The sequence below is a fragment of the Pristiophorus japonicus genome, chromosome 20 (assembly GCF_044704955.1).
Source record: "Pristiophorus japonicus isolate sPriJap1 chromosome 20, sPriJap1.hap1, whole genome shotgun sequence".
NCBI lineage: Eukaryota > Metazoa > Chordata > Chondrichthyes > Pristiophoridae > Pristiophorus > Pristiophorus japonicus.
In genome coordinates, this window is record NC_091996.1 from 90,385,172 (window position 1) to 90,404,988 (window position 19,817).

The following is a 19,817-nucleotide window of genomic DNA, read 5'->3' on the forward strand; positions in this document are numbered from 1 at the left end:
AGTCTGGTTTGCCGCATGCTCCTTCCGCTGTTTTCTGCACGCTCTCGGCGACGAGACTCGAGGTGCTCAGCGCCCTCCCGGATGCACTTCCTCCACTTAGGGCGGACTGGTCTTTGGCCAGGGGCTCCCAGGTGTCGGTGGGGATGTTGCATTTTATCAGGGAGGCTTTGAGGGTGTCCTTGAAACGTTTCCTCTGTCCACCTGGGGCTCGCTTGCCGTGAAGGAGTTCCGAGTAGAGCGCATGCTTTGGGAGTCCTGTGTCTGTTTGCATGCCTATGTGGCCCGCCCAACGGAGCTGGTCGAGTGTGGTCAGTGCTTCGGTGCTGGGGATGTTGGCCTGATCGAGGACGCTAACGTTGGTGCGTCTGTCCTCCCAGCAATTTGCAGGATCTTGCGGCGACACCGTTGGTGGTATTTCTCCAGCGACTTGAGGTGTCTGCTGTACATGGTCCACGTCTCTGAGCCATACAGGAGGGCGGGTATCACTACAGCCCTGTAGACCATGAGCTTGGCGGCAGATTTGAGGGCCTGATCTTCGAACACTCTCTTCCTCAGGCGGCTGAAGGCTGCGCTGGCACTCTGGAGGCGGTGTTGGATCTTGTCGTCGGTGGGTCGATACCAACTGCGTGAATATTGCCCGCCCTTTCCCAGAATGGCTAGCGCCATTTTAAGCGCTTTCGTGGTGGGTTTTTCCAAGTCTTCGCGAATGGGAAGGTTGGTGTCGCTCCCGATTTTTTTCCCCCCCTTCTCGTGGAGCACTGACACATTCGGTCACGTATAACATGACTGGTTTCTGCAACGGGGTTATGTGGGACCGTGATCGGTTTGCAGTTGCGCAGCAAATTCAAGCGGATCTTTTTCAAAGACTGGTCGTGGGTGCATCATCGTGCCAAGTCTGTGAGGGTTGCACATTGATGGCCAACACCACGATCACCCCGACTCCCGCTTCCTGGCTTAAAGAAGCAGGACTGTGGAATTTGGACCCGAGATTAGATTCTTTATTAAGATAAGAAATAGGAGCAGGAGTAGGCCCTATGGCCCCTGGGGCCTGCTCCGCCATTCAATATGATCATGGCTGTATCACTTGAGACAGTCCAAGTCAAAGATGAAGAGGAACGTTCGAGAAGGCTCTTGAAAGCAGAGAGGAAGAGGTAAGGCAATTTGGGGAGGGAATTCCAGAAGTTGGGAACATGGTGCCTGAATGAGTGGCCTCTAGTATAGACATTGGGAGAGACTTTTGGCTTCATTGTCGCCGATTTTCTTGGCGTTACTGTTATGTCTGTGATGCACTTATGAATGACTCCACGAGGCAATGTGTTGTACTCAAACTATAGTGACCGTGGTCCTTTATTCGTAACTCCAGAGTGAGGCACAAGCAGGGTGGGCAGCCTTTTATACTGGGCCCTGCACACCTATGCAGGTGACCCTCAGGTCTCCCACCGCAGTGCCCTCTGGTGGACAGCCTCTGCCACAGGAGCAGGAAACCCCGGTCTCCACCAGTTGCACCCTCTAGTGGTGCCAGCATAGTATATGCACAGTGTAAACCTCATTGATAGTACATCAGATAACAAGTCTCCATCTTATGCAACTATACAGTGACTACACAGAGAGTATATCTATAGTCTGCATATATAACAGTTACAGCTGGTTTTCCTGCCCAGCGAGAGTTTCCACGTCAGTTTTTTTCCTTGGTATCGCCCACATCTGAACGCGCCCGCCGGGACCAAAGCGCCCACGTGCAACGCCTAGAACAACCGCCAGGGTGTAAGTTTGGCCTCAACCGCCGGCGTCCAGATCGCCGGGAGACCCACCCGGTAAAAAGCTGCTTAAACAGGACGGTAAGGGAGGGACCCTGCAAAGAAAGGTCAGTTAAAGGTTCTTTAATTATTTTTTTTTTAATTTTAAAACGGCGATTGGGGTTGAAACCATCCTGGGAATGCTTCGTATGTTTTTATTTATTTTTTTAATGAACATTTTTAAAAACGTTTTTCCTCCTTGCTAGGCCCAACCGCAGCCTCGGACTAAATTTTTGTACTTATCACCCATTCCGGTAACGACCGCCCACTTGGCTAACTTTCCGCTTACCCGCCGAGAAAACCCGCCAACAATGAGTGTGCATCGCCCATTTTCTCGGCGGGCGATTAGTTTTACTGACTTTAAATGTTGCAATGGAAATTCTCGCCAGCGTTACTTGCCGATTGGTAGCGGTGCTTCTCAGGAAGCAATCGGGCGTTGAGGGCCTTTCGGAAAAGTCTGGTCCAATTTATCTTAAGACTTGACTTTCTACAACATCTTTCATGACCTCAGGATGTCCCAAAGCATTTCACAGCCAATGAAGTACTTTTGGAGTGTGGTCACCGTTGTAATGTGGGAAACGCGGCAGCCATTTGGCGCATAGCAAGCTCCCACTGTCATGTAAATGTGAGGTTATCCACTTTGGTGGTAAAAACAGGGAGACAGACTATTATCTGAATGGTGACAGATTAGGGAAAGGGGAGGTGCAACGAGACCTGGGTGTCATGGTACATCAGTCATTGAAGGTTGGCATGCAGGTACAGCAGGCGGTTAAGAAAGCAAATGGCATGTTGGCCTTCATAGCGAGGGGATTTGAGCACAGGGGCAGGGAGATGTTACTACAGTTGTACAGGGCCTTGGTGAGGCCACACCTGGAGTATTGTGTACAGTTTTGGTCTCCTAACTTGAGGAAGGACATTCTTGCTATTGAGGGAGTGCAGCGCAGGTTCACCAGACTGATTCCTGGGATGGCAGGACTGACATATCAAGAAAGACTGGATCAACTGGGCTTGTATTCACTGGAGTTCAGAAGAATGAGAGGGGATCGCATAGAAACATTTAAAATTCTGACGGGATTAGAGAGGTTAGATGCAGGAAGAATGTTCCCAATGTTGGGGAAGTCCAGAACCAGGGGTCACAGTCTAAGGATAAGTGGTAGGCCATTTAGGACTGAGATGAGGAGAAACTTCTTCACCCAGTGGTGAACCTGTGGAATTCCCTACCACAGAAAGTTGTTGAGGCCAATTCACTAAATATATTCAAAAAGGAGTTAGATGTAGTCCTTACTACTAGGGGAATCAAGGGGTATGGCAAGAAAGCAGGAATGGGGTACTGAAGTTGCATGTTCAGCCATGAACTCATTGAATGGCGGTGCAGGCTAGAAGGGCCGAATGGCCTACTTCTGCACCTATTTTCTATGTTTCTATGTATCCTACATGGTTACTGCTTGTACTATTACAAGGTGTGCCACCAGAGGGCACTGCAGTGGGAGACTTGTAGGTTATCTGTACAGGTGTGCCAGGCCCAGTATAAAAGGCAGGCCACCAGGTGCGATCCTCACTCTGGAGTTATCAATAAAGGACTGAGGTCACTACAGTTCAAGTACAGCACATTGCCTCATGGAGTCATTGTCAGAGCATCTAAAGATATAACACCCACAAACAGCGACGTGTTTTTATGATGTTGGTTGGGGATAAATATTGGTCCTAGGACACCAGGGAGAACTCCCCCTGCTCTTCTTCAGAATAGTGCAGGCGGGATCTTTTACGTCCACCTGAGAGAGCAGACGGGGCCTCGGTTTAACGTCTCATCCGAAAGACGGCCCCTCCGACAGTGCGGCGCTCCCTCAGCACTGGCACTGGGAGTGTCAGCCTGGATTTTGTGCTCTGAGTGGGACTTGGACGCATGACCTTCTGACTCCGAGGCAAGAGAGAGAGTGCTACTCACTGAGCCACGGCCGACAGCTGAAGGCTAAACAGATGAGAATATTTTTAGCTGTAACTATATTGGCTGCTCAAAGGGCTTTATTAAATTATAAAGTTGCCAACATTAGGAGAACGCAGAAGTGCCTGCGCAATGTTAAAAGGATGTTGAGTTTAGCTACGTTGTGTAATAGCTGGCGAAGAAAGGAAGCAATGAGATAGCCCTCCAAAAAATTCTAGATGGAAATGGAAAGGAAGGGGACTCTATGTTCCAACATTGTGGGCAAGGAGGCGACCACATTCATTTAGATCTTGGATCTTGGTAACTTACTTTGTAACATCGTGTTATTGAGAGCAAAAATACCAACCATGAGTGGACTGGGTGGTGCAGTGGGTCACACACTGTCCTTTGCCCCTCTGGGACTGACTGGTGCAGTGGGGCACACACTGTTCTTTCCCCCTCTGGGACTGACTGGTGCAGTGGGGCACACACTGTCCTTTCCCCCTCTGGGACTGGGTAGTACAGTGGGGCACACACTGTCCTTTCCCCCTCTGGGACTGGGTAGTGCAGTGGGGCACACACTGTCCTTTCCCCCTCTGGGACTGGGTAGTGCAGTGGGGCACACACTGTCCTTCCCCCCTCTGGGACTGACTGGTGCAGTGGGTCACACACTGTCCTTTCCCCCTCTGGGACTGACTGGTGCAGTGGGGCACACACTGTCCTTCCCCCCTCTGGGACTGGGTAGTACAGTGGGGCACACACTGTCCTTTCCCCCTCTGGGACTGACTAGTGCAGTGGGGCACACACTGTCCTTTCCCCCTCTGGGAGTGAATGGTGCAGTGGGTCACACACTGTCCTTTCCCCCTCTGGGACTGAATGGTGCAGTGGGTCAGATACTGTCCTTTCCCCCTCTGGGACTGAATGGTGCATGGGTCAGATACTATCCTTTCCCCCTCTGGGACTGGGTGGTGCAGTGGGGCATACACTGTCCTTTCCCCCTCTGGGACTGGGTGGTGCAGTGGGTCACACACTGTCCTTTCCCCCTCTGGGACTGGGTGGTGCAGTGGGTCACACACTGTCCTTTCCCCCTCTGGGACTGACTGGTGCAGTGGGTCAGATACTGTCCTTTCCCCCCTCTGGGACTGGGTGGTGCAGTGGGGCATACACTGTCCTTTCACCCTCTGGGACTGAATGGTGCAGTGGGTCAGACACTGTCCTTTCCCCCTCTGGGACTGGGTGGTGCAGTGGGGCAGACACTGTCCTTTCCCCCTCTGGGACTGGATGGTGCAGTGGGTCACACACTGTCCTTTCCCCCTCTGGGGGTGACTGGTGCGGTGGGTCAGTCATTGTCCTTTCCCCCTCTGGGACTGGGTGGTGCAGTGGGTCACACACCTCTGGCACCTCTGGCACAAGGCTAGCCTGAACTTGACACCCATTGGCAATGCCACTCAGATGGGCCACTGAGTGGCTTCACAGAATCATACAACACAGGAGGTGGTCATTTGGTCCATCGTGCCTGTGCGTGTCCCAGCCCTTTGAAAGAACTGTCCAATCAGTTTCTTTTGAAAGTTACGATTGAATCTGCTCCCACCGCCCTTTCAGGCAGCTCGTTCCAGATCACAACAACATGCTGCGTAAAAACATTCTCCTTACTCCCCCTCCGGTTCTTTTATCTTAAATCCATGTCCACTGATTACCGACCCTCCTGCTACTGGAAACCGTTTCTCCTTATTGACCCTATCAAATCTCCCCTTAACCCTCTCTGCTCCAAGGAGAACAACCCCAGCTTCTCCAGTCTCTCCACGTAACCAAAGTTCCTCGTCCCTGGAGCCATTCTCGTAAATCTCACCTGCACCCTCTTCAAGGCCTTCACATCCTTCCGAAAATGCGGTGCCCAGAATTGGACACAATAAGAACATAAGAAATAGGAACAGGAGTAGGCCAATACGGCCCCTCGAGCCTGCTCCGCCATTCAATAAGATCATGGCTGATCTGATCATGGACTCAGTTCCACTTTCCCGCCCAGCTGAGGCTAAACGTTTAGCATGACTTCCTTCCTTTTGTACGCTATGCCTCTAATTATAAATCACAGGATCATTGCATACTTTTTAAAAAAAAGCAGCCTTATCAACTTCGGAGTATAATAGGTCAGGGTGAAGGAGCGGCAAGTGTTCGTAGAGGAATGTGATCGGGGTCCAGGAGAGGCGTGAGTTTGGGACTCAGACGAGGCGAAGGCCCAGGGGCAGCACGGGCCCAGCCCACACACTGCGATCTGTGTGCGCACTAGCTCCGTGCAGCAGAGCAGGTCTCCAGTCGTCTTGGTTAACCCTTGCCACTGGACCAAGACCTACCTCTGTCAAGCCCGTGTGGTGGCTGGTGTGCAACAGCCACCCCACGTTAAAAAAATCCACGCACAGGCACCTTCCACCCTTCAAGATTTAGTTCGGGATCTAGAATATTAGGTCCTTCATTGAAACGCCTGCGAACTCATCCTTTTTCGGTGTGGAAACAAGTCATCCTCATTTGGAGGGATAGCCTATGATGATGATGATAATGCTGCACGGCTTGGGCAGGATAAACAGGCCACGGCATTCATCATCATCATAGGCAGTCCCTCGAAATCGAGGAAGACTTGCTTCCGCTCTAAAAGTGAGTGCTTAAGTGGCTGAACAGTCCAATACAAGAACTACAGTCCCTGTTACAGGTGGGACAGACAGTGGTTGAGGGAAGGGGTGGGTGGGACAGGTTTGTCGCACGCTCCTTCCGCTGCCTGCGCTTGCTTTCTGCACGCTCTCGGCGACGAGACTCGAGGTGCTCAGCGCCCTCCCGGATGCACTTCCCCCACTTAGGGCGGGACTGGTCTTTGGCCCAGGGACTCCCAGGTGTCGGTGGGGATGTTGCACTTTATCAGTGAGGCTTTGAGGGTGGTCCTTGTAACGTTTCCTCTGCCCGCCTTTGGCTCGTTTGCCGTGAAGGAGTTCCAAGTAGAGCGCTTGCTTTGGGAGTCTCGTGTCTGGCATGTGGACAATGTGGCCCGCCCCGCGGAGCTGATCGAGTGTGGTCAGTGCTTCGATGCTGGGGGTTGACCAGGTCAACATCCCCAGCATTGAAGCACTTGGCATTACGTTCTGCTTGAAACCCCTCGTTACTGGGCGGAGCGGGAGAAGCATCGAATTGGACAGCGTTGAAGGAGACCATTCTGCAATTGGGAGAAGACCCTAGGGAAGAGCCCGGCCATGCTGTTCCTGAACGTGAGACTGGCACTAAGGTGGTCGTAGCGGGTGACATTCCATTGTTCCACCAAGAGGCTATTAAAAAGAGTATATCGTATTAGGCGGTCCCTCATATCGAGGATAGAAATAGAGAAAATAGGAGCAGGAGCAGGCCATTCGGCCCTTCAGTCTGCACCGCCATTCAATATGATCATGGCTGATCCTCTATCTCAACACCATATTCCCGCTTTCTCCCCATACCCCTTGATGTCTTTTGTTTCTCGAAATCTACCTATCTCCCTCTTAAATATATTCAGTGACTTGGCCTCCACCCTCTGAGTGAAAACATTTCTCCTCATCTCGGTCCTAAATTTCCTACACCGTATCCTGAGACTGTGACCCCTCGTTCTAGACTTCCCAGCCCCGGGGAAACACCCTCCCCGCATCCAGTCTGTCCAACCCCGTCAGAATTTTATACCTTTCAATGAGATCCCCTCTCATTCTTCTAAACTCTAGTGAATACAGGCCTAGTCGACCCAATCTCTCCTCATACGAGTCCTGCCATCCCAGGAATCAGTCTGGTGAACCTTCGTTGCACTCCCTCTATGGCAAGTATATTCTTTCTTAGGTAAGGAGACCAAAACTGTGCACAATACTCCAGGTGCAGCCTCATCAAGGCCCTGTATAACTGTAGTAAGACATCCTTGCTCCTGTACTCAAATCCTCTTGCAATGAAGGCCGACATACCATTTGCCTTCCGAACTGTTTTCTGCACCTGCATGTTTGCTTTCAATGACCTGCTTACACACCAAAAAGGGATGAATTCACAGGCGTTTCAATGAGGGTCCTGACATTCTAGGTCCTGAACTACATGTTGAAGGATGGAAGATGCCTGTGCGTGGATTTTTTTTAACGTGGGGTGGCCGTTGTACACTAGCCACCACACGAGCTTGACAGAACTAGGTCTTGGTCCAGTGGAAAGAGTTAACCAGGACGACTGGAGACCAGCTCTGCTGCACAGACCTAGCGCGCGCACATATCGCAGTGTGGGCTGGGCCCGTGCTGCCCCTGGGCCCTCACCTCTCCTGGGCCCCGAACTCTCGCCTCTCCTGGGCCACGATCACATCGTTCCTGGGTTCCAAACCATCACCTCTCCTGGGCCCAGATCTCTCACCGCTCCTGCTGCACACAGTGCACGTATTCACTTCTGTCAGCATTCCAGAAAGTTGTGTCAATAAAAATGTAGTCAGTGACTTGCGCCGCAGTCTTTAAATAAAAAGGTCTCCTGAGGGAATGCATGAGCCAGAGTCATCTGCTTACAATCAACCTCTCACTTCTACACAGCACACTCATTCACTGCTTCTCTCCACACTCACTCTCTGGATGAAACTCCCATTGTCATGACTGAGAAGGAAGATGATGATTCACAACAACAGGAAAAGGAGAATTCTGGCAGCGGGCAACATGGGTGAAGCAGGATGCAGACAGCAATTGAGAAAACGCCAATGAGGGGGGTGGGTGCGAGGAACAGAGAAGGTCTCATTTTAAGGTGTCAGCCGTGTCTCAGTGGATACCACACTCACTCTCTGAGTCAGAAGGTTGTGGGTTCAAGACCCACTCCAGAGACAGGACCACATAATTCAGGTCGACATTCTCAGTGGCAGTTCTGAGGGTGCACCGCACTGTCGTAGGTGCCGTCTTTCGGATGAGAGAGTCTGCCCTCTCAAGTGGAAGTAAAAGATCCCGCAGCACTATTTCAAAGAAGAGCAGGGAGAGTTCTCCCCCTGGTGATCTGGAGCCAATATTTGTCCCTCAACCAACAACCTGGTGAGAAAGCAGGAATGGGGTACTGAAGTTGCGTGTTCAGCCATGAACTCATTGAATGGTGGTGCAGGCTCGAAGGGCCGAATGGCCTACTCCTGCACCTATTTTCTATAATTCTATCATGAAAACAGACGATCGGGTCTTTGATATCATTGCTGTCTGTGGGAGCTTGCTGTGTGCAAATTGGCTAATGCGTTTCATACATGACAACAGTGACCGCTCGTCCAAAGGTATTTCCATGTCGGTTTAATGTCTCAACTGAAAGGCGGCACCTCCGACAGTGCGGCGCTCCCTCAGCACTGCACCAGAAGTGAAAGCCTAGATTTTTGTGCTCAAGTTGCTAGAGTGGGACCCGAACCCACAATCTTCTGACTCAGAGGTGAGTGTGCTACATAATCAATCAATCATAGGCACTCCCTCGGAATCGAGGAAGACTTGCTTCCACTCTATAAGTGAGTTCTCAGGTGACTGAACAGTCCAATACGGGAATTACAGTCCCTGTCACAGGTGGGACAGACAGTGGTTGAGGGAAAGGGTGGGTGGGACTGGTTTGCCGCACGCTCCTTCCGCTGCCTGCGCTTGATTTCTGCACGCTCTCGGCGATGAGACTCGAGGTGTTCAGCGCATTCCCGGATGCACTTCCTCCACTTAGGGCGGACTGGTCTTTGGCCAGGGACTCCCAGGTGCTGGTGGGGATGTTGCACTTTATCAGGGAGACTTTGAGGGTGGTCCCTTGAAACATTTCCTCTGCCCACCTGGGGCTCGCTTGCCGTGTAGGTGTAAAGTCCTTACTCCACAGTATGAAACCACACGAGGCAGCTTCTGGGGACAAGGTCTCTCTGTGACCTGATCTCTTTATTCACAGGACTCCAAAGACAGTGACCCTGCGTGGGACCTCCCTTTTTATACCTGAGTGATCAGGTAAGGAGTGTCTCCCACAAGTTCACCCCTTGTGGTCAAGGTGTGCATCTAGGTTGCGTGTATACAGTAATACAGTGGTGTTACATTGTGGTTACATACATGACATCACCTCCCCTCACAAGGTCTTATTGGAACCATAGGTTTAGTCTTTCAGGTGGTTTACGCTCCCTCGTGGAGCGCCGCAGTTGGGGCTCTGGTTGTTGGACACTGACGTGAGTGTCTGTCACCTGTGGTGATTCCGGCCTGTCCGGGCTGACCGCAGGGACTGTGCATTCTTCTGGTTGCTCTTGTTGCTCGTTCACTGGCGGTGTTGTGAGCTCCATCTCATGGTCTTCTTCAGGTTCCTCCGTGTCAATGCTGAACCTTTTTTTCACTTGGTCCAGATGCTTACGGCATATCTGACCATTGTTGAGTTTTACCACGATGACCCTATTCCCCTCTTAGTCAATTACAGTGCCCTCAAGCCATTTGAGCCCCATGGCGTGATTGAGGACGAATACAGGATCATTTATTTCTATACATCTCCCCCTCGACTTACGGTCATGGTACTCGTTTTGTGACTTGCGCTTGCCCTCAACTATGTCGGTCAGGACTGGGTGAATGAAGGACAACCATGTTTTGAGTGTCCGTTTCATTAGCAGCTCTGCAGACGGGACCCCCATGAGCGAGTGCGGTCGGGATCTATAGGCCAGCAGGAGGCGCGATAGGCGACATTGTAGGGAGGGCCTTTGAATCCTGAGCATATCTTGCTTAATGATTTGGACCGCACATTCCGCCTGGCCGGTTTGAGCGGTGCAGTCCTGACGTGGTTGATGCCATTGCCCAACATAAACTCTCGGAATTCGTAGCTTGTGAAACATGGGCCATTATCACTAACCAGGATGTCCGGCAAGCCATGGGTTGCAAAGATCGCACGTAGGCTTTCCACGGTGGTGGATGACGTGCATGAATTCAGAATGATGCACTCGATCCATTTCGAGTACGCATCTACCACAATAAGGAACATCTTACCCATGAACGGGCCCGCGTAGTCAACATGAATGCGTGACCATGGCCTGGTAGGCCAGGGCCACGGGCTGAGTGGGGCCTCCCTGGGTGCATTACCCAGCTGGGCGCACTTCATGCACCTGCGAACACAGTGTTCCAGGTCTGAATCAATTGCAGGCCATCAAACGTGTGACCGGGCAATGGCCTTCATCAGCACAATGCCTGGGTGCTCGCTGTGGAGTTCCCTGATGAAGGCCTCCCTGCCCTTCTGGGGCATAACTACCTGGCTGCCCCATAATAGGCAGTCGGCTTGGATGGAGAGCTCCTCAGGGCCTGCACTGTGTGCGGGCGCCCAATCCCCAGTCAGGACACATTTCTTAATCATGGATAGGAGGGGATCTCTGTGTTTGTCCAGATTTTGATCTGGCGGGCTGTGATGGGGGAGCCTGCGCTGTCAAAGGCATCGACAGTCATGGCCATCTCGGCGCTTTGCTCCGCTGTCCCCTCAGTGGTGGCCAGTGGAAGCCTGCTGAGCGCGTCAGCGCAATTTTCAGTGCCGGGCCGGTGCCGGATGGAGTAGTCATACGCAGCCAGCGTGAGAGCCCATCGCTGTATGCGAGCTGATGCATTGGTATTGACAGCCTTGCTGTCTGACAACAGGGATGTTAATGGCTTGTGGTCCGTCTCTAATTCAAACTTCCTACCAAATAGGTACTGATGCATTTTTTTTACACCATAGACACATGCAAGCGCTTCCTTCTCGACCATCCCATATCCCCATTCTGCTTGAGAGCGAGACCTGGAGGCATAAGTCATAGGTTGTAGTTGACCCTCAGCATTGCCCTGCTGCAACACGCACCCAACCCCATGCATTACATGAGAACCAAGTTCTTACAGGGGTCGTACTTGTTTGAACAAAGTAGGTTTCGCGCCCGATCAAAAGCCCGTTCCTGACAGTCCCCCCAAAACCAACCGCAACCCTTACGCAGGAGCACGTGTAGCGGCTCCAACAACGTGCTCAAGTTTGGCAGAAAGTTCCCGAAATAGTTCAACAGTTCCAGGAATGAACGTAACTCCGATGTGTTGCAGGGCCTGGGTGCTCGTCGAATCGCCTCTGTTTTGGATTTGGTGGGCCAAATCCCATCTGCAGCAACCCTCCTGCTCAGAAACTCAACCTCAGGAGCTAAGAACAAACATTTAGACTTTTTGAGTCGCAGGCCTACCCGGTCCAGTCAGCGTAGCACCTCCTCCAGGTTGTGGAGGTGTTCCTCGGTGTCTCGACCCATGATGAGGATGTCATCCTGGAATACGATCGTTCCAGGAATGGATTTAAGCAGGCTTTCCATGTTTCGTTGAAAAATCGCGGCTGCTGATCGAATGCCAAACGGGCACCTGTTATAAACGAACAGTCCCTTGTGTGTGGTGATGGTGGTCAGTAGTTTAGATTCATTGGCCAGTTCCTGGGTCATATAGGCCGAAGTGAGGTCCAACTTGGTGAACAGCTTGCCGCCTGCCAGCGTGGCGAAAAGGTCCTCCGCTCTCAGGAGTGGGTATTGACCTTGTAGGGACACCCGATTGATGGTGGCCTTGTAGTCGCCACAGATCCTGACAGAGCCATCCGCTTTTAGTACGGGAACGATGGGGCTCGCCCAGTTGCTGAATTTGACAGGCAAGATGATGCCCTCTCTCAACAGCCGGTCCAGTTCGCTCTCGATCTTTTCCCGCATCACATACGGCACCGCTCTGGCTTTGTGGTGCACTGGCCTGGCGTCCGGGGTGATGTGTATCACTACTTTAGTGCCTTTGAAAGTCCCGACGCTAGGTTGGAATAGTGAATCGAATTGTTGTAGGACTTGTGAGCATGAACTTCGCTCCACAGATGACATTGTGTGAACATCCCCCCATTTCCAGTTCATTTCGGCTAACCAGCTCCTCCCAACAGTGTGGGACCATTGCCCGGGACAATCCAAAGCAGTAGCCGATTCACTAACCCATTGTATGTGACAGCCAACATTGCACTGCCTAGCACCCGAATGATTCCTTTTGTGTAAGTCTGTAATTGTGTGTCAATACGTGCTAATTTGGGTCTACTGGCTTTAAGTGGCCATAGCTTCTCAAATTGCTGAACGCCCATGAGTGACTGGCTGGCCCCAGTGTCCAGCTCAATGCATACAGGGATACCGTTTAATAAAACCGTCATCATTATTGGTGGCGTTTTGGTGTATGAACTGTGAATATTCACCACATGGACCCGCTGAACCTCGGCGTCCATCGATTTGCCCCAAAGGTCATCCTGCCTCAAAGAACCCTCTTCTGGTCCATCCGCCTCATATACTAGTCTGGTTGCAGGCTTCCTGCACATTCGAGCTAAGTGGCCACTGAGATTGCAGTTCCTGCAGACAAACTGTTGAAATCTGCAAGATCTAGCTGAGTGTTTTCCCCCACACTCCAGCATGCGTTAAAGTTTCCATTGTTGGGAACAAAAGGGCTGTGGCCAGGCATTCCACGCTGACTGTCCCCTTGACTGCTCTTAAGTACCCTATTAGTGGGTGTCAGTGGCCCCATCCCGGGCCGCATTGTCCACTGTGATGGCGTGAATGTCCGTTCAGCCTGCCATTGTCTCTGTTGAAGTCCTGCTCTGGGGCCTATTGCTTCGGACTGCCCCTGCCTGCCTGCGGGGCTCTGAGTCGCATTAATGATGTTGACTCCCTGATCCATCGCCGCGTTAGAGGCAGAATTGCGCGCGTATATTATTTTCGTCTCTTCCTCCATGAAAGTTTGAGCTAACAACGCCGCCGTTTCCAAGGTCAAATCCTTGGTCTCAATTAATTTGCGGAAAATTCCCGCATGACCGATGCCCTCGATAAAGAAATCCCTTGGCATTCCCCCCAGCAGGCGTCCGTGAACTTAGAGGCTGGCCAAACGCCGGAGGTCCGCTATGAAGTCCGGTATGCTCTATCCTTCATGACGTCGGTGGGTGTAGAATCTGTGTCGGGCCATATGTATGCAACTCGCCGGTTTGAGGTACTCCCCGATCAATTTGCTAAGTTCTTCAAAGGTTTTGTCCGCCGGCTTTTCAGGTGCTAGTAAGTCCTTCATGAGCGCGTAAGTCTTTGGTCCGCAGCTGGTCAGGAGATGAGCCCTTCGCTTGTCGGCCGCTGCATCCCCCAGCCAGTCTTTTGTAACAAAGCTTTGCTGAGCCTCTCGACAAAATCGTCCCAGTCTTCCCCAACACAGTACCGTTCATCTGTGCTACCGGTGGCCATTCTCGTGGGTCGTGAATTCCCGTTTCTCGTCGCCAATGTAAAGTCCTTACTCCACAGTATGACACCACATGAGGCACCTTCTGGGGACAAGGTCACTCTGTGACCTGAACTCTCTATTCCCAGGACTCCAAAGACAGTGACCCTGCGTGGGACCTCCCTTTTTATACCTGAGTGATCAGGTAAGGAGTGTCTCCCGCAAGTTCACCTCTTGTGGTCAAGGTGTGCATCTAGGTCGAGTGTATACAGTAATACAATGGTGTTACATTGTGGTTACATACATGACAGTAGGAGTTCCGAGCAGAGCGCTTGCTTTGGGAGTCTCGTGTTGGGCATGCGGACAATGTGGCCCGCCCACTGGAGCTGGTCGAGTGTGGTCAGTGCTTCGATGCTGGGGATGTTGGCCTGGTCGAGGACTGAGCCACTGTTGACACTTAGAGCTACCAATTAGTCCCACTCCCCTGCTCTTTCCCCATAGCTCTGCAAATTGTACTTTGAGATTTCCGTCCAATTCTCCTTTGAGAGTTACGACTGAATCTGCTTCCACCGCCCTATGAGGCCGTGCATTCCGGATCATAACGGCTCGCTGAGTAAAAAGAAAAAGTCTCCACATCTCCCTGCTGGCCAGTTACCTTTAATCCTGTGTCCTCTTTTTAACCAAAAAATTGGTTTCCCATCCCCGCTTCTCCAGATTGCACCAGACACCCTGGCAGGAAATCTGGGCAGGGCGGGCGACAACTCTGACCTGCCAACCAGAAACCTCAGTGCCAGCTCAAAAGAGCTTCACACAATGAACACTTTACGGTGTTGTGACCTCGCCAGTCTGCAGCAGCAGTGTCCCGCCAAACAGCAATGAAGTGAATGAATGGTATCTGTGTTTTGTTTAGCATTACGGATCGAGGAAGAAATGCTGGCCCAGGCAGTGCGAGAACTCTCTGCTCCTCTTTGAGCCAACTGGGCCCAGAGGCAAGAATGCAAGTGAGCCAAGATAACACATTCATATTTTACAGAAAACAAAAGGACATTTTTGTTGAGTAATTTCCGCAGAGAAAGCATGCGTCGGGCTTCATTTTTCTATATTTTTGACAGCATTTTCTGAGCTCCCAACTTCTCCACGTTCGCAGACCACCAAACCGCCCAGTGAGAAATGCACACAATCCAAAAGGTGGTCTCAGTAAAAGTGACCATGAAGCTGTCAGATTGTCGTAGAAACACAACAGGTTCGCTAATGTCCTCCAGGGACGTTAACTCCAGACCCACATCATCATCACCATAGGCGGTCCCTCGGAATCGAGGAAGACTTGCTTCCACTCTAAAAGTGAGTTCTCAGGTGACAGAACAGTCCAATACGGGAACCACAGTCCCTGTCACAGGTGGGACAGACAGTGGTTGAAGGACAGGGTGGGTGGGACTGGTTTGCCGCACACTCCTTCCGCTGCCTGCGCTTGCTTTCTGCACGCTCTCGGCGACGAGACTCGAGGTGCTCAGCGCCCTCCCGGATGCACTTCCTCCACTTAGGGCGGACTGGTCTTTGGCCCAGGGTACTCCCAGGTGTCGGTGGGGATGTTGCACTTTATCAGGGAGGCTTTGAGGGTGTCCCTTGTAACGTTTCCTCTGCCCACCTTTGGCTCGCTTGCTGTGAAGGCCACAGCAATGCGATTGACTCTCTGAAGTGGCATGGCAACCCACTCGGTTGTTCAAATCGCTACGACAACAAAAATGCAGCGGTTCAAGAAGGCGGCTCGCCACCACCATCTTTTAAGGGTAACTCGGGATGGACAATAAATGCCAGCCTTGCCAGCCACACCCACATCCCGAGAATGCATGGAATAAAGGGGAGGGATTTGAACCTGGATCATTCCTGTCGATGTAGGTTATGCTACATCAGACTGCGAAGTTACACACAGGCCCTTGGAGGAACCAGCACACAGTGTTAACAATTTGCAACTTTCTGATCTTGGCTGTGCCGAGAGAGAGAGAGAGAGAGAAAGACAGAGACACAGAGAAAAATAGACTTGCATTTCTATAGCGCCTTTCACGACCTCAGGATGCCCCAAAGCGCTTTACAACCAATTAAGTACTTTTGGAGTGTAGTCACTGTTGTAATGTAGGAAACGCAACAGCTAAACTTGGGCAATAGCAAGCTCCGACTGTGATAATGACTAGTAAATCTGGTTCAGTGGTGTTGATTCAGAGATAAATATTGGCCCTGGACATCGGAGATAACTCCTCTGCTCTGCTTCGAAATAGTGCCCTGAGATCTTTGATGTCCACCTGAGAGGGTAGATGGGCCCTCGGTCTCATCTGAAAGACGGCACCTCAGAGAGTGCAGCGCTCCCTCAGCACTGCACTGGGAGTGTCAGCCAGGATTTGTAGTCAAGTCTCTGGAGTGGGACTTGAACCACCAACCTTCAGACTCAGAGGAGAGTGTATTACCCACTGAGCCGTAGCTGACAGAGAGAGAGAAAGTGAGAGAGAGAGAAAGAGAGAGAGAGCGCTCGAGAGAGAGCGCTAGAGAGAGAGAGAGAGCCTGAGAAAGAGAGAGAGCCTGAGAAAGAGAGAGTCCGAGAGAGAGAAAGAGCCCGAGAGAGAGAGAGAGAGCCTAAGAGAGAGAGAGAGAGAGCGAGTCCAAGAGAGAGAGAGAGAGCGAGTCCAAGAGAGAGAGAGAGCGAGAGAGATAGCCCGAGAGAGAGAGAGACAGAAAGACATAGAAAATAGGTGCAGGAATAGGCCATTCGAGCCTGCACCACCATTCATAGGGGGGGGAGAGAGAGAGAGAGAGAGCCCGAGAGAGAGAGAGAGAGAGAGAGAGAGAGAGCCCGAGAGAGAGAAGAATGATGGAGCTCTGATTTATTCCATCAATACGCTCCCCTTAAATGAACCTTTCTGTTTGGGCTCACTCTCTCTCTCTCTCTGGGTTTGGTTATAAAGCTTTTGGGACATAAAATAAATAAAGTGGACAGCTGATTGAATTCATGGAAAGGCTTTGCTGTGGAGTGCCAGTAGATCAGTGCAATGTAAAGTCAAGCGTTACAGCACCTCATCAATCACATCTCTGCCTTTGCTCAACAGAAACAAGAACTGCACTACAAATCTCGTAGCCCTGGGCAAACCACTTCACCATTTCAGAACCATTTCAACGCTTCCTCGGTTCTGCATCTTTCTGAGAGTCATCCACACACTCCTGGGTCTGAGCAGGTTATTAGATCTGAGAAGGGTAGGGTATTGGATTTGTATCGAGCAAGGTATTGGGTTTGGGTAAAGTAGGATAAGACACTGGGTTCCCCCTTACTAGACGCAGCTCAGTGTCCAGCTGAAATGTACAAAAAAGGACAGCCAAGTCCCATTCACCCATCTTGCCTCAGCTCATCCGCTGCTGAAGCCCTCATCCGTGCCTTTGTTATCTCTCGACTTGACTATTCCAACGCACTCCTGGCTGGCCTCCCACATTCTAGCCTACATAAACTAGAGGTGATCCAAAACTCGGCAGCCTGTGTCCTAACTCGCACCAAGTCCCGTTCACCCATCACCCCCTGTGCTCGCTGCCCCGTATCCTAACTCGCACCAAGTCCCGCTCACCCATCACCCCCTGTGCTCGCTGCCCCGTGTCCTAACTCGCACCAAGTCCCGCTCACCCATCACCCCCTGTGCTCGCTGCCCGTGTCCTAACTCGCACCGAGTCCCGCTCACCCATCACCCCCTGTGCTCGCTGACCCCGTGTCCTAACTCGCACCGAGTCCCGCTCACCCATCACCCCCTGTGCTCGCTGCCCGTGTCCTAACTCGCACTGAGTCCCGCTCATCCATCAGCCCCTGTGCTCGCTGCCCCGTGTCCTAACTCGCACCGAGTCCCGCTCACCCATCACCCACTGTGCTCGCTGACCCGTGTCCTAACTCGCACCAAGTCCCGCTCATCCATCAGCCCCTGTGCTCGCTGACCCGTGTCCTAACTCGCACCGAGTCCCGCTCACCCATCACCCACTGTGCTCGCTGACCCGTGTCCTAACTCGCACCAAGTCCCGCTCATCCATCAGCCCCTGTGCTCGCTGCCCCGTGTCCTAACTCGCACCAAGTCCCACTCACCCATCACCCCCTGTGCTCGCTGACCCGTGTCCTAACTCGCACCGAGTCTCACTCACCCATCACCTCCTGTGCTTGCTGCCCCCGTGTCCTAACTCACACCGAGTCCCATTCATCCATCACCTCCTGTGCTCGCTGACCTACATTGGCTCCCGGTTAGGCAATGCCTCCATTTCAAAATGCTCATCCTCGTTTTCAAATCCCTCCGTGGCCCTAGACCCTCCCTATCTCTGTAATCTCCTCCAGCCCCACAATGTCTGCGCTCCTCTAATTCTGCCCTCTTGAGCATCCCTGATTATAATCTCACAACCATTGGCAGCTGTGCCTTCTGCTGCCTGGGCCCCAAGCTCTGGAACTCCCTTCCTAAACCTCTCCGCCTCTCTACCTCTCTTTCCTCCTTTAAGACATTCCTTAAAACCTACCTCTTTGACCAAGCTTTTGGTCACCTGCCCTAATTTCTCCTTATGCGGCTAAGTGCCAAATTCTTTGTCTCATGTACTCCTGCGAAGCGCCTTGGCGCGTTTCACTGCGTTAAAGGCGCTATATAAATATAAGTTGTTGTTGTTGCCTCTTTGACCAGGCTTTTGGTCATCTGCCCTAATAGCTCCTTGAGTGGTTCGGTGTCAAATTTATTTGAAAAACATTCCTGTGAAGCGCCTTGGGATGTTTCACTACGTTACAGGTGCTATATAAATACAAGATGCTGTTGTTGTAGCTCGGTAGCCAAGGTTAAATGTACAAAAGGCAGAGGAGTGCCACACTGAAATAGCTCTCCCTTATGGAGGGGGGAGGGCTTTCGGACTCAAATCGCTCGCACTGCACTGATTTCAACGTGACACACTTTCAGCTGTGCCCTCGTCAAGGGCTGGAAAATGACGTGCACCGCAGAGAGAGTCGGAGATAAAAATGTTTTGCGGTTATGTAGGAAGAAAAATATCAACTCGGCTTGCTCTTAAGTTCATAAAAAAAGATTTGCATTTATATAGCGCCTTTCACGACCACCGGACATCTCAAAGCCAATAGAGTACTTTTGGAGTGTAGCCATTGTTGTAATGTAGGAAACGCGGCAGCCAATTTGCGCACAGCAAGCTCCCACAGACAGCATTGTGATTATGACCCAGATAATCTGTTTTTTGATTGAGGGATTAATATTGGCTTCAATATTGGTCTTCTTAGGTGGTCCCTCGAATCGAGGATGATCCGTTTCCACCAAAAAGGGATGAGTTCAATGAGTTCACAAGTGTTTCAATGAAGGACCTAATATTCCGGATTCTGAACTACATCCTGACGGGTAGAAGATGCCTGTGGGTGGATTTTTTTAACGTGGGGTGGCCGTTGCACACCAGCCACCACACGGGGCTTGACAGAGCGAGGTCTTGGTCCAGTGGCAAGGGTTAACCAGGACGACTGGAGACCTGCTGTGCTGCACGGACCTAGTGCGCGCACATATCGCAGTGTGGGCTGGGCCTGTGCTGTCCCTGGGCCCTCGCCTCTCCTGGGCCCCGATCACGTCCTCTACAATCTCTCGCCGCTCCTTCGCCCCGACCTCGCCGCTCCTGCTGTACCTGCCCACGCTCCAATGGATTTTGGTGATGCCTAATCCAGCAATTGCTTGTCTACCGTCATACATTTTAATGTAGTTTCCCAATCTACCGTAGTCAACTCTCCCCTCATACCTACGTAGTTTCCTTTGTTTAGATTTAACTCCTAGTTTTGGGTCTTAACTCTGCCTGCTCTTCTTTGAAATAGCGCCGTGGGATTTTTTACGTTCACCTGAGAGGGCAGACCGGGCCTCGGTTTAACGTCTCTTCCGA